Raw genomic sequence first — 15,732 nt, forward strand, 5'->3', positions numbered from 1 at the left:
GGTGTGGAGGGGCACGTCTGTGCTCCCAGGTGAGGCAGACTGAGGCAGGACAATTGAGGCAAGAATTCAAGGACAGCGTCGGCAACTATAGCAAGGTTCTAAGTAACTTAGTGAGACCCTGTTTCAAAATAAAAAAAATAAAAGCTGGGGATATGGCTCAGTGGTTGAACACCCCTGGGTTCAATCTTTAGTACCACTCCCTCCCCCCAAAAAAGGAATTTGTTTTGTTTTTAATATTTTAAAGCACAAAGAAAGAACTTTGAGAATTAGATATATTTGTATCATGTGAATTTGTAAAATTGCTTTTTCTTATTTAACACATTTAAATCAAATAATACTTGACCTAGGTAAGTCAAGGATGAGTGGAAAAGCAAGGCACTCACTTACAATGCCTGCTGATGTTATTAAAGTTAGATTTCACATTGCAGTTGATGGTTTGGTTTAGTGTGTCCAGGACTTTCATGTGAGCAGGTTGTCTTCTGTCCCTTAGTTCTGTTCTGGAGTGTGAGGTGGGCAGTAGCCCTCCTTTTTTTCCTGTGTCTCTGTAGGACCTGGAAGGGAAGTTTGCTAAGGTATTAAGCACTTTATATGTCTTAAGTTAATCCTAATAGCAATCTTTGGATAACTGTTGACAGTAGAATTATTTGGGGTGCAAAATCAACAGGTGAATAGACCAGGGAAAAAATGTGAAGGATCCAGAATGAGTGTGAGTCAGACACTAGCTTCTCATGGGAGGGCAGAGCTGGAAGCCCAGAGATTCAAACCTATTAAGTTCCATGTTTTTAATTCTGTGAATGTTTCAATGAAATTGACACAGGTACATTAGAATAGGTTGAAAATCATCTTGTAGAGCTCATTACATTGATATTATAATTCTATTATTATTATACAGTTACATACTATATACTATATAAGTTTTTATAGGTATTCCACATCTGGGATGATGGGACAGAATGGATTAAACAAAACATGGTTAATGTGCTCCATACTCTCTCATTCAGAATAGGGCATGGGGAATTCAAGGCCTGATTTTCCATGTCTTTATATGAAATTGAACTGAGCATCCAGAAGAAGCTGTAGGCCCATATCTTACAGAATTAAGTCCTCCCCATCATCTCTCCCATCAGACTCCCTCAGCATCCTTTTTGAATTCACAGATTGGAGAGACACTGATGCTTTTTTCTATGTCCAGGAAGCTCTGGCTACAGCTGCCACCAGGTGGGTGTGAAGTGTTATCAGGGCTTAGACTGTCAAAAACACTCCCACTTAAAGTCGGTTTTAGCAGTTAAGCCAGATTTAAATGATTTTGCTAGTGGATTATCTGTACTAATATAGAATAACTGCAAGATACTTTTAAACTTGTCATGGATGGGAAGATAATAATATACTCTATAAGAACTAGCTATTTTCTGGAGACGTTGCAGCAGGAATATCAAAGTATAATTATCAGTTATAGATATGGAAAATCCTATGAATGTGTGCTTATAGGCTCCCTAGGGTCTGATTAAATGTGTGCTGAGTGCAGATTCTTCTGCTTGCATCCCTGGGTTTGCATTTTGGAAACCTAACACAGAAGACAAATAGGACCTTTAAGTAGTAGCAAGCCTGCCTTTTTGTTCTGTAAAGACAAGAATTTTGTATGAATTTAGGGAAGACTATTTTTGCACTAAATAAAGTGAAAATGAAATTATGCAAGGAAGGGAAAAGGACAAGAAACTTAAACAGTAGTTTGTTTTCCTACTTGAGTTGGATCAGGTGTTTTACCACATTTTTATTAACATTTGGTTAATTGAAAAATGAGCTGTACTGTAGCCAAAAATAAGATAATTTCATTACAAAGTTTAAAAACAAACCACATTAGCACACATAACACTTTTCACTCAGATGAGGGAGGGGGCGATGCATCTTCAGTAGATCTGACCCTTCTTACCTGCTCAAGCCCATTGCCCAGGAAGTCCCCCTCTTCTGAGTCACTGTTTCCTCCTTTACTGCATCACCCCCATTAATAGAAAATGTGCTATGATTTTTACAGTCTTAAAATGGCAAACCGTTCCTGAACCCGCATTCTCATTTACCTACCTCTCCAAGAGTGAGACTTCCCCAGAGAGATGTCTACATTCTCTGTCTTCTATTCTTTCCTTCTGTTCTTCCTTCATCCTCTCAAAAGCTTTCTTCCTTTCCTCCTTTGGAACTCTCCTTTAAGTAACTTCTAGGGCCTTAAGTCCAGTGGTGGGCCCATGAGACTTGACTTAGGAGCCCCATTTAGCACCTTGACCACCCTGTCTTTCTGTGAGCACTTTCTTCCCTGGGGTAGGAGAATATCACACTGTTTCCCCTGCCTCCTGGACCATGTTCCCTTCGTTGCTTTTTTCCTGTGTGTTCTTCATCTCTCCAGGATCTAACCACTGGGATGCTCCTCTTCTCTTTTCTGTGTTACACACTCGTGGGCCACTCTCCTCTCTTTTCCTATCATATATACACCCATGGTTCCTAATCTTTATCTGCAGTTTGAATCTTTCCCCAAAGGCACTGGTCTCATATTTCCAAATGCCTGCTTGGCGGCTCTATTTACCTGTCTCCGTTAACTTGTTCACGCCCAGACTCCTGCTTCCCCTTGTTCTTTCTGAGGAGCAGCACTAGTGTTCTCGAGGCTCCTCCAACCTAGACTCATGGCCTCTGCATGCCTGCCACACTCTGCTCCCGGATACCCAGATGGCTTGACTCGCCACCTTCTTAGGTTTTTGCTCAGATAGCACTCTCAGGCCACCCACATTTTCTTCTGCATTTTCTCTATAATGCTTATTTGACATGTACTGTATTTATCTATTGTCTGTTTTACATTCCAAGAATATATGCTCTAAAACAGTAATATTTTTGTCCATTTTATTCACTAATGTCGTCCTTCTTCCTACAACAGTGCCTGATATGTAGTAGGAGCTCAGGTAATACTCACTGAGTAAAAGACTGTACGATTTCTGTGGTGATGCTGCACTTTAATTCAGTTTTACCAATGGAACATCTGAAAGAGATTCATTTCAGTTCTCCTTTGAGGCTTCACTTTTGATTCCTTACTTCTTTGGGAGAAACAGCAGTCCCTAACTCCTAAGGGAAATATCCGTTGTGTGCCTTTTACTTCTGCAGCTGTCTCTGAACAAATTGCTCAGTCTTGCTGCTTCTTGGAATGAGTTTCTCCTCCTCTGAACTTCACTTGGCTCTTCTGTCTGTCTCCCTGCTTGGCTTCTGTTCACAGAGCTTAGTTCTGCTTCCTGACCTCACAGAGCTTGCCCTTTTTATAGTAAAAAGCCTGTGGTGATGTCACTGGCTCAGCTGGTTTCAATCAGGCTGCTTGGTTGAGGTTGGTGAATGACTCTGCAAGCTCTTTTGCCTGACCACACTGGCCAGACTTATTCTGACACAAAAGGACACAATATATACAGCATGTTAACTGTATAGCATGAATTGCATGCAAGTCACAAGAATGATTTTTTAGCTCTTTACTAATGAAAGTTTGAAATGGTTGCTGGCTGTTCATATAAGCACAGCATAGTCAGGTCCCTGGTGTTGCTGATCATCTGCTTTTCGGCACTTAGGCCTTTAGTACCCTTCACACATTTTTGTTGCTTGCTACTTTATTGCTTTCTAAATGTCTTTCCCCAGTTTCTTAATTAAGCTACCCACAACCCATTTCCCACCTTGAAGCTCTGCTTTACACTTACTCATCCATTTGTTGCTCCTGGATCCATTTATTATTTGTTTCTTTTTGGCCTTACTGTTTGTAAAATGAAATAGTATTGTGTTTTTTCTTGTGGTTAAAATTTCTTCTGGTTTTTAGATTGACTTGAATTCTAGGTGCTCATCTTTACTGTTAATCTTGGATCTCCTGCCACAATAGCTATTTTGACTTTAGAAAATTGAACAAACTTTTCTTAGTGAGAAGGTGATTGACTTATCATTCATATTTTAGGAAGATTATGCTCCTAAGTCTGATGTAAGACATTTAAATACATTTTTTAGTTTGGAAAAAGAAAGCAGTAGTGGGAAACAACTCAGTTGTTTTCTTTAAACTGAGTCATATGTAGAAATGGTCCTGCATAGAATATAGTGTATGTGAAGAGTTGTGGCTACAGAATTCTTATGGTTAGAGCTCTGAAAGTTTTGATAACCTAGGGCATGGAGGGGGCTAGGTGTCCACAGGGTTGGTGATTAAGGGGTTGGTAGAGAATATGTAAATGGTAGTGAAAAGGTGGAGGGGTGGGATGCTTATGACCAGGGTGACAGTCTAATTTATTACCTAAACCAGGATGCTTTGAAAATGAAAGTGTGATGGCATAACCTGGGACTGCCCATGCAAACCCTACCTGTGACATTACTAACATAGGGTAGGCCTGATTGGTTTTCAGGTTGTTTCTCCTTAGGAAACACTGAAGCCCATTCTCCACCTGTATGGTACCCGCCATCTGCCAGTATGGTATGGTGGTGATTCCAGAGTGAGAGACTCAGGAATCACAGTGCAAGGACCCTGAGGTCACAATTGAGAATCGTATTTCTGAGCAGGTGCTGTTTCTAAAACATGGCAGACCGTCAGGGTGTATGGGACACCAGTCTGTCTTTGGGCAGTTAATGGACCTTGTTCTCAGGCAAAATTTGGAATAATGGGATAATAGTGTAGGACTGACAAATGCTAGGGAGAGTATCAATAGAGTAATCTAATTTTTTTTAGTTGTATGTATTTACGAGGTACAGTGTGATGATTCAATATATGTACTCAATGTGTAATAATCAAGTCAGGGTAATTACAAATAATCTTAAAATATTTTAAAACAGGCTTCCCTCATTCTAAGTTTATAATTTAAAAATTATATAAGGTTAAACAGTCTTAAATGTATCCCAAAATATTGAATTTTGAATCTATAGTTAAAAGAACAGTTCTTAATTTTTTAGCAATGTCTTTTACTTCTTATTCATTTTTTATGTTTGCTGTTAAAAGTAAGAAGTAGATCTCTCATCATGTAAAACAAATGGGTTTTTATATATTAGCTGGTTCAACATTGTGACTTGGAGAAAATATCTGGATTTATGTAGGATTTAAGAAAAATCAAGACAATCCTAGGAAGATTAAGAAAAGGCCTTACAAGACTATGATACAGTCACTGTCTTAATGTAACGATTCATTGCTTTGGTTTTCATGGAAATTTCTTTTTAAGAATATTATGAATCACTGATACAGACAATTCAGAACACTCAAACCACTGGAAAATTGAAAATGGAGAACTTGTTTGTAGTGATTTGCATGTAGGTACTTTGACAGGTACTTTGTAAATTCTGTGAACTTGATTTAGCTGAGAGTTGTTACTAGAACATGATGAAGGCAGTTACACATTTACTTGTCTGTTTAATTTTTTGGTGAGCATTTTAGCAAGGTTGTGTACCTCTCCCTTACACAAACCATGGCTGATTTCTTTTTTCTTTTCTCTCTTTGTCTAACAGGAAATTGCATGATGTTTGAACTGAGTGTGTACCCCTTTTTATCCTAAGTAATGGATGGACCCCTTAGGAAATAAATACCCTTAGAAACTCTTGTACATCAAGTTTTCTAAATATTGATAACTAAATGCAAACGAGAGTCCTCTCAGGTACAACATTTTTGACAAATGAAGTATTAGCTTTGTCATTAAAAATTGTGCTCTTTAATATTTACCCAAATGAGTTGGACAGTTAGGTCCACACAAAAACCTGCACATGAATATTTATAATACCTTTATAATTGCCAAAATGTGAACATAACCCAGATGTCCTTCAGTAAGTGAATGGATGAATGAAGGGTGGTCCATCCATATGATGGAACATTCAGGATGAAAAGAAATGAGCTATTAAACTGTGCAAAGAAGTAGAGAAAACTTAGATTCCTGTGACTGAGTGAAAGAAGCAGATCTGAAAAGGTTATTTAGAGTGTGATTGATATGGTGTTCTGGAAAAGGATCAACTTCTGGAATACAATAAAAAGATCTGTGGTTCCCAGGAGCTCTAGGGGTAGGAAGAGTGATGGGGAGGAGATGGGGGAATCTGCAGAGCAGGAAGGATAGGGGATGGAATACAAGATAGTTTTAGGACAGTGAAACTATTCTGTATGATAAATGTAATGGTGGATAGATGCTTCACGTATCCACCATCATCCACAGAATGTACAAAACTAAGATGGAACCACAATTAAATCAAGGACTTCAATTAATAGTAATATTGATATGGCTCATGAGGTCTAACAAATGTACCAATAATGGAGGATGTTAATACTACATGAAATTCTGTGTGGATATAGGGGTGTAAGGGAATACTACATTGTCTGTTTAAGTTTTTTGTAAACCTAAAACTGTTGTAATACACACACACACACACACACATACACACACACAATCTTTCTCTCTGTGTGTATAAAGTATATATATATAGTGGGTATATATATAATTTTAATTTTAATATATGTAATTAAATATCATTATATAAACCCTCAGGGCAAACCCTATTTCCTGGTATGCAGTGGACACCTGAGAAGCATGCAGCACATCAGTATGTGAGGGGATGATTGGTGATAGTGTATATGATAGTGCTATGTAGTGCTATATACATCATGAACTCACTAATGTGGGGAAACATACTAATAAAGAAAAATGGCAAATATTGTGATCCTGAAAAAAATTCAGTGAAAACATTTGAGAAAGCATAAGAAGAATTTGAATAAAGACTGAAATTCTTTTAAAAAGTTTAATCTTTAGAAAGAAACAACTGTTATAGTCTCCTTTAAATGAAAATTGATAGTATGCTTTCTAGACTGTGTGAATTAGGAATGCCCTCTTGACTCAAATTACTGTTCCTTTTAACTTGTGTTCTTGAGGTTTCAGGTTATAAAGACTCTCAGAAGGGGCCCTTCTCTGGAGGTGTGGTTTCTTTCATTGCTTAGTAGGGTTAGGTTTCCACAACCTTGGTATAAAACCTTGATGAGACGTAAATGTGACTTCTTTTCATAACAAGATTCCAGCAAAGAAGGTTGAAAGGCAATTTTAAAAAATAGAGGGGTAGGTGGACTAACATTTGCATAGTACTTTACAGTTTGGAGTCTTTAAATTAACTTATTTTGCTAAATCCTGAGCAAATTTTGGATGACCTTAGTTCTTTAGTTTTACCTTCAACATTATTAAGTGCAACAGCTATTTTTGCTGTTTTTCTTAAATAGACCTTTTGTATTTGGAAATAATTAAAGAAATAACTTTTTAATGACTAAGCTTTGATAGAAGTATATTTTTCCCCAGATTTATATCTTCTTTGTGGTAGCCTGTAGGAACATAGGAGGTAAAAGGTTGTAACATGTTGCCAGCTGTCATAATTTGGATCTGGAATGTCCCTGAAAGGCCCACGTGTTAAGGTTTGATTCCCCAGCTTGGCACTATTGGGAGGTGGTGTAACCTTTAAGAAGTGGGACCTAGTGGGAGGTCTTCAGGTCATTGTGCGTGGCCCTTGAAGGGGATAGTGGGACCTGAGACCCTTTCTTTTTTGCTTCCACATACGCTTCTGGTATGATGTGCTGTCTTCCCACAGGCCCAGAGCAATGGGGCCAATGGATTGCGGACTGAAACTTCCAAAATGTGAATTAAAATAAATCCTCTCTTTGTATGTTGATTTATCTTAGTTGTTTGCCATGGTAATAGAAAGCTAACCCATCAACCATAGTTCTTCAGAATTGAATTTTAAAGAAGATATAATGTTCCATAGGTTATTTTTAAAAAGAACAGAACATCATGAGAATAGATAGGGAAGATGCTTATCTGTCATCCTGAGGCGTTGGGAAGGTGTCTGATGAGAAGTGGCAACTGAACAGAGACCTGAAGTGTTGGTGGCTGATAGCCAAATGAGGATCAGGTAAGAAAGTACGAGGAGTAGCCTGTGCAGAAGCTGGGGTTAAGACTGCCAGATTGAAGAACATAAAGTTGTTCTTTGTGACTGGATGTACATACCATTAAGTGTGGGGGTCATGAGGAAATAATGAGGCTAATCAGCAAATAGGATCAGATGAAAGTGTTCCAGGTCATGCTAAGTCATTAACCTTTGGAACCCAATCATTGAAATTGATTGTATTATTTTTGAACTTTTGAACACCTTGCGATTAAGAAATAAAAATTATATATTAATTATTGAACGTTCCAGACTTTGCAATTGTTCACACACCTTACCTCATAAAATTGTCCTATTCCTTAAAATGACTTGGATTATAATTAAGAACTTGTTAGATTTGTAATAATACAAATGAAATTTCACTTTAGCTTGATTATTGGTATTTCATGAAGTGAAACATTAAATGAAGTATATAGACTGTATTTGTGGGGATAGATTTGTGGAAGTTTGTTTTTTGCACTGAGTGTTGAACCCAGGACTTTGTCCATGCTAGGCAGGCTCTCCACCACTGAGCCACATCCCAGACCTGTGGGAGATTTTAAAAGCAAAAAAACTCCAAAATTCTACGAATGTGAATAAACTGCATCAAGTATTCTTTTTATAGAATCCAAGACTTTTATGCCACAATATAGTACAGAATACTGAGGAAAGGATGAAAAGGAAAAAAAGAAGTAGGGAATATTTGTGAACTCCATAAGAATCTCATTTTTAAAGAAGAAGTTGGGAAATCAAATGTAGAGTTGGCTAGTATGAAGACTACTTTGCCCTAAATTACTAAACGATTCAATAAATCTTTGATCTAACTAGTTGGACTGAAATAATTAAAGATTAGTTAATTTTGGACATAGTAGCAAAATAATAGCTGGGGTGTCCTTCAGTTTTTAATAAAGACTGCAAAATAGACTTGAGACCTAAACACATTGCCCATCTATCATGTTTTCCTTTTATCTACTCCATGCTATTTAGAGATTTATTCTGAATTTTCTTTATTGAAAAGTTTTCTTTTTTCCAGGTATCTTTTCTTTTAATTAAACAGTTTACCTCTTTTTTTTTTTAAATTGTTGTTTTTCGATATATATGATGGTAGGATGTATTTTGACATATTATACAAACATGGGGTGTAGCCTGTTACAATTTTGATCCCATTCTTGTGGTTGAACATGATATGGATTGTACTGGTAGTGTATTCATATATGAGAACAGGAAAGTTACATCCAATTCTTTTTCCCAGGTGCCTAATTTATTAATTTAAAACATTAGTTGTAATAGACGATTACTCGTAATTGTGAACCTGAGATGTTTTCTTATTTTAATTTTAGTCTGAAGTGCTGACAGGTAATCATTTCTATAAAAATATGTTTTTCTGAAAGAAAATTTCAAATTTTCTTTTAATTCATTCTTACCTTGGAGATTTTATATATTTTAAAGCTTATTTTTGAAAGGAGGCTATATAGAACTTCTCACACTTAGGATTCAGCTTCTTAAATATGAGTTTTATTAATAAATAAATAATTGTACTTATTTTTCTATATTAAAATAAAATCTAAGAGTGAAAATTTTTCTTAATTTCTTCAGGTAAGAGTATTAGAAACTCCGATATTCTTAACTGGGTATTAGGATGTTAAAAAACGATTCTTGATTTAGAAAATAACACCAATTTGAGATTTCAAAACATTCTTTAATATATACTATGCTTAAATCTATTATCATTTGACAAATCATTGTAAAAATTTGCAAAATCTATTTGCTTTGAACTTAAGATGATCTTAAGATCTGATACTACTTAAGATGATCTAAAAACCAGCCTGGAAAATATTTTGGATGTCTGAAGCCAATATATTTTCTCTTCTATTCCCTTTCCACTCTAGCTGTTAGCTGATCATTCCTACCTGGGAACAGTTTACTCATTGTTTGCCCCTTTCAAGTAACTCCCTTGCCCTTAGGAAATGTTTAAAAGCTTTTGGGTTACAAGGTGTTTTTCTATAAATAAAGTTCATGTGCTGTCAACAGAGTTTGCCATTAAACAGATTTGATACAGTCTACTCATGAAGATTATTTTTAACAATTACCTAATGCAGGTTCTGGTTCAACTATACAGATACTGACTCATCTAGTTTTATAAGATAGCCTTATTATTCACATTATGTAAGTGAGGAAACTGAGGCACAGAGCAGGTAAGTGGGGGAACGGGGATCAGAGCACAGGTTATCTGATTATATAATCCTTGGTTGGGTAGTGCCACTTCTCCAAACATAACAGAAGGATCAGTGCTAAAGAAAAATATGTAATGATCAGTAATGTTGAAGACATGCTTTACTTGGATAAGCTTTATTGAATAGACAAATTGATGGACTTATCCTGTACATTATACTACATATTCTGTATAGTATAGGATGAGGCATGATATCTCTGGTAGTTACCCAGACTTTGGTGTGTAACAGAGGTAGGTTTAAATCCTGACTGCCATTGAATTATGATTTTCATAATTGCTTATAATTCTAGGTCACATCTTTAAATATGAAATGGAGCTAATAGAATTTCATAAGATAGCTATGGGATTAAATGAGGATGTGGGTAACAGGACAAGTATATTGAAACTATGCAGTAAGTGGCATGTAGTATTAAGTGCTATAATTAGAATGATAGAACTACAAGTCCTGTGTTGGAGAAGCCATGACTTTAGTCTTAAGTTACCTACTAAGGCTAGTGGGTAAGATATCCATAGGAAAGTGGTAAGATACTAACCTAACTTAAGGTATGGGGATTTGGGTATCAGGGAAGCGAAACTAATAATAAACAAAATTACTTTATTTCCAGCAATTGAGTTAATAATCATAGTGTTGTTATAATTGTTAGGAATGACTAAGAAAATAGCAGTGTATTTAAAATTTTGTTTTAAAAGGTAAGTTGTGTCAATGAACAACATAGTCATTTGCTTAGTTTTTCCGATGTTTGTGTTTTGTGTCTCTCTGTGTGTGTGGGTGTGTTTAATTCTTTCCAATACATTTTTGGATCCACTTTGTTTGTGGTTTAGCTACACTGTCATTTCTGGGGGAGAAAACTTTCCTCTTAATGAAGAGCAGGAAGCTGTCCACTTCTGGTGGTGCTGACTCACTAGCAACAGGAAGACAAATGATTTCTGAAGATGGTAGGGAAAGGGTAAGATCCTCTTCCCACCCAGAGAAAAATTCAGGGGAAAATAATAAAGAATTTATGTGATGGATAAGCACGCTGTGGGTTAGAAGTTTTTGTCCTTATTTATTGCATTTTTATTTATATTCTTGCCCTACTGGCTTACCCAAGAGAAAGAAATGTCTGATTCTTTCTGCCTTTTAAAATTGCATTCCCTTTCTTTACTTATAGGGTACAAGAGGAATATCAAGTTTACACAAACAGCATTGTGCTGAACTTCTGGTTGGTGATATGTACATGGAAAAGCAGATAATTTAACTTACCAGTCATGTGAGGCACCAAAAAATTCATATTTTGGGTAAAAGAATGAATTTTGGAAAGGATTTCAGTTATACTGGATATGACTTTCTAGCTAAGTGCATGAATTCTTAATATTGTCAGTCATGAGTTTGTAGACTAAATGCTGCTTTTTAATTATTGAGGTTTAGAAAGCACATAGACCTATAAAGGGAGACCCAGATGTATGAAGATGGTATGAGTGCTGATGTTTGGAGCATGGTGTCTCTGTGTGACATAGTAAGACTTAAGGAGCACTTGCATGAAGTGACAAGAAGGGTTGCCAGTGACCTAAACCAACTACTGTTCCAATGGTGGAATCACCCCATTTGTACCCTCTTCAAATAAAGAATTTCTTCCATTTTTCAGGTTATAAAATGTATATTATTTTGCCTTCATTATGTTCATTTACTCACAGAATAATTTTTTGGGGGGTGGAGAATGAAGCTTGATATATGTAAAATGAGTAACTTTTATAGTGAATTTGATAGGATCATAGGTCTTTCCTGTTTTGGAAAAAGCAAGAACTTGGCAGTTTATATAATAACAGAGGTCCAGCTAAAAATTATTAGAATTGATTTTTACATTTAGCTTGTGGAACTATTCTTAAAAGTCCTTATAGTCACACTATATTTAATGTACTTTGGAGAACAAACTTACCAAAAGAACTTTTATTCCATGATTTATTAGAATGCCAATGATAATGATAGTATAATTAAAAATAGATCTTAACAAATCATTAAGGCATATGTAGGAATCAGGGACTGGTCCAACCAGACTGTAAATTGAGAAATAAAACCAATTCAATGTAAACAAAGTATAAAAGAAATTGAACAAGTCCTTATTATCAGTATGAAACTGTGCTATTTCTAGGTGGTAAATCAAGAAACAACTTTTTGTATCTAAGTTTTATAGTGCAGATATATCCCAGATAATTGGTAGGCAGTTGTTTTATGTCCCTAAACATATTTTTAGGAACTTATGACATTATGCAGTGGGCTGGCCTTTCCTTTGCACTCAATGTTGGAAGTAAACTTAGTTTGAGCATGCTTATCTAGTTACCTGATATATTGTGCCTTGTGATAGAGCAATAGATTGAGCTACCTATTTACAACAATTAATATTTTACTTTCAAAGGATACTTTGGGTTGTGTAGGTGCCATGCACATGCCTGAATTTATTCATGACTCTCATGAATACTTTTGGTAGCAATAGTTTAGTCACTTTTAATAATATAGATGTGAAATTTAAAAAATGCTATAAAATGCTTCTTTCTCATTGCCTCTTCTTGCAAATTGCTGTCTTTGTGCAATATTTCCAAAGAACTTGGTTATAATGTATCATACCCAGAAGAATGTGAAGTATTTTTTCATTACCATATCATATGGTATGTGTGCTCTTAACTCTGTTTGTAGGAACTCCTCCTAACATTGAATGGAATTTTCAGTAGACAACTCTGCCACAGAGATTACCATGGGGAAAATGAAAGTTTATGAAATGTTCACATGTTCTGGGAAAACTAGGACAAGCTCCTAGAGGCTATAAAAGCTTTCCTTCTACTGATGTTATATTTCTGGAGTGCTGCCATATTTGAAGTTTTATCCTACAAGTACTTGTATGTTATCTTCCTCATGTTGTTCATGTTTTGATGCTTAATTATACCATCAGTATACTTCGTGTGTGTGCGTGTGTGTTCTTATAATACTAGGGATTGAACCTAGGGCTTAATGCACACTAGCCAAGCTCTCAACCACTGAGCTACATCCCTAGCCCCATGTAGTGTATTTCACAGCTGTAAAACGAAGTGGATTATTACTACATTGCTTTTAATTGGTGTGAATATGAAACCAGTGAAGATTGTGATGATAGTGACATAACTGCTGCCAAGCTTCTGGAATATTATTCTTATCAGGGTATAAAGGAAATTATTTTTTACCACTGTTTACTAACCACTCAGACTATAATTTATTTACAATAAGATTTGTAATAGCCTGTTCTAGGCAATGGCTTGACAGATAGACCAAATGAGTATCACTGTATTTTAAGTGGAAGTAATAAGCACCCAAACTCTTGTACTGGCACTAGGAGATATAATTGAGATAAAAATTGGAAATATTTACTAATTATGACTTAGAAACTGCATTCATGGACGGAGAGAATAGTACAGTTTCTGGGTGATCCAACATTTCTTTGAGTGGACAGAGTAGTGAGCTTGAGGACGAATTGGAATTCTGAGAGTTGGGAGAACAATTTAATTAGAGTAAACCAAGAAAACCAGGAGGTGAGGTGATGGGCGGGAAGGGAGCAATTAGAGTCATCGTAGGCCATCTTAGTTTTAAGATATTCATAGGGAAAGAAAGCAATCACAAAGATACTGTATTGAGGTGGAACAGATAAGGGAAAAGATTTTTTTCTTCTTTACTTATCTTAAAAAAAAAGCAAAAACCAACTTAAACAGCAACTTAAAACATGGAGGAGACTGAGAACTTCTGTTGGAAGAGAGAGAGAAAGGAGCCAGTCCACAGAAGAATCTGCAAATAGAGGAGAAATACTTGATAAGACAAGACAATAGACTTGAGTGGGCATTGAGGCAGTTTCAAAGGAAATAGGGGGAAGATGTGCCTTGACAGAGAGGGGGAATGCTTAGAATTCAGAATAAAGCTCTAAAGGAAAGGGAAGGTGAGAGGCACAGGGAGTTTGGGTGAGGAGGGCAGCTGTGGTATCTCATAGCAGAGGGCCTCCAGCCTTTTGGGAAGGCTTTGAAGGCGGGTTCACCATGGCTCAAAGGTGACAATAAAAAACAAAAAACAAAAAAACACTGACTTAGTTGGTGGCATGATCAGTGAAGTCGGTGACTGTCCTTGTGTAATCCTCATAGCAGTTTTCTCCTGGACTGAACAAAAGTGTATGAACTTTGGGCAGCTAATGTTTATCAGGAAATCCCAAGGGCCAATTCAGTTAAAAGAATCAAATGCCAAGACCGGGTTCATGAACACAACATCAAAATCACATCGTGTTGTTATCCTTGGCTTTTTTCCCATAGCTGGTTAAGGAAGATATCTCAAATGCACACAAGTCTTGAACATTTGGTTCATAGTGCCTTAAATGTATGACTAATATTTGAAGCCTAATATGCTTCAGCAAAAGTAAATGGTTTGCTGTCAGAATTAGTATGGCTGAGTCTTTGGGTTCCTCTTGGTGTTGTAGAAATAAGATAAGTTTGAAATTTTATCTTTGGTTCATGAATAGTTAAATGCAGTTTTACTCTGGGTGTCGTTTTCTATCTAGTTTGCAGCTTTTTATGGTGCTGTTGACAAATCTAGGATACTGTTACAGCTGAAGATGTTTTCGTGTGTTTGAGTTTTAGCCTGTGGTCCTTTTGTCCCATAGTCACTTTGAGAACTGAGAGATCAGAATTTTCCTCCCAAGTTGCTGAAGGCTCACCGATCACTGTGCACCATCCTCATCGTTGATATGGGGCAGGTTTGTCTTCTGTTTTCAGATTTTCCCCACTGATAATAACTGTGGGCAGGTGCTTTTGTAGAAAAGGAGTAATCTCTTTTTTCTTTTAGTTGACAATGGACTAATGAGAATTTATAGAGTTTTTGTTTTTCTTCGTAATGATATTAATTCAGGCCAGTGAATGCATTCCTGAAAAATGATAACTTACTTATTTCAACTAAAAAAGTTAAAAAAGTTAAAAATCTTTTGATACAATTCAATAGTAACAGTGTATTAATACTGGAGGAAATAGCATTTTATTAAACTGTGATTATAAATTCCTATAGAATAAAAATCACATCTTGGATTCAATTTATTGAACATTTTAAATAATTTTGTCAATTTGAAATTCACTTTTGCTAGCGGTGTAACTAAATTTTAGTTTTTAAAATAGTGTATATTATTATTAAAATGAAGATACAGGAGAGAGAATTATATTTTTACATGTGTTAATTTTTCCTTTAGAATCATGTATTGACACATATTCTGATAAATTATTAGTAGTAGTACTCTAAATGAGCCTGTAAAGAATTTTATTAAGTAGTAAAGATTTATTTCTATGAAATATAATGTAAAACAAATTCTCCACTATTCAGATTATCTTCTAATTGTCTAAAATTTGAAGAGTTTGAAAAATTTTAAAGGAAACAGAAGACCAATATTATTGTGTGTTAAATGATTAGACATGAGAATTATTTGTGTGCAGTGAAGTATACTTTACTGTGACTCTCAGATATGAGGAGTTATGAGCATTATCTCAGAATCATAGTACTTTAGTATCATGAGAGTTGATAGTACTATTAGCCAATGCTTACTGTA

General features: G+C 35.9%; 1 protein-coding gene across 2 annotated transcripts in view; it reads left to right on the forward strand.

Annotated features, from left to right (window-relative positions):
• Ppp3ca (protein phosphatase 3 catalytic subunit alpha) overlaps positions 1–15,732 on the forward strand; it is a 315,713-nt gene that overhangs the window by 60,838 nt on the left and 239,143 nt on the right. The gene's annotated exons all lie outside the window — the stretch shown is intronic.

Source organism: Sciurus carolinensis, chromosome 10 (assembly GCF_902686445.1).
Source record: "Sciurus carolinensis chromosome 10, mSciCar1.2, whole genome shotgun sequence".
Classification (NCBI taxonomy): domain Eukaryota; kingdom Metazoa; phylum Chordata; class Mammalia; order Rodentia; family Sciuridae; genus Sciurus; species Sciurus carolinensis.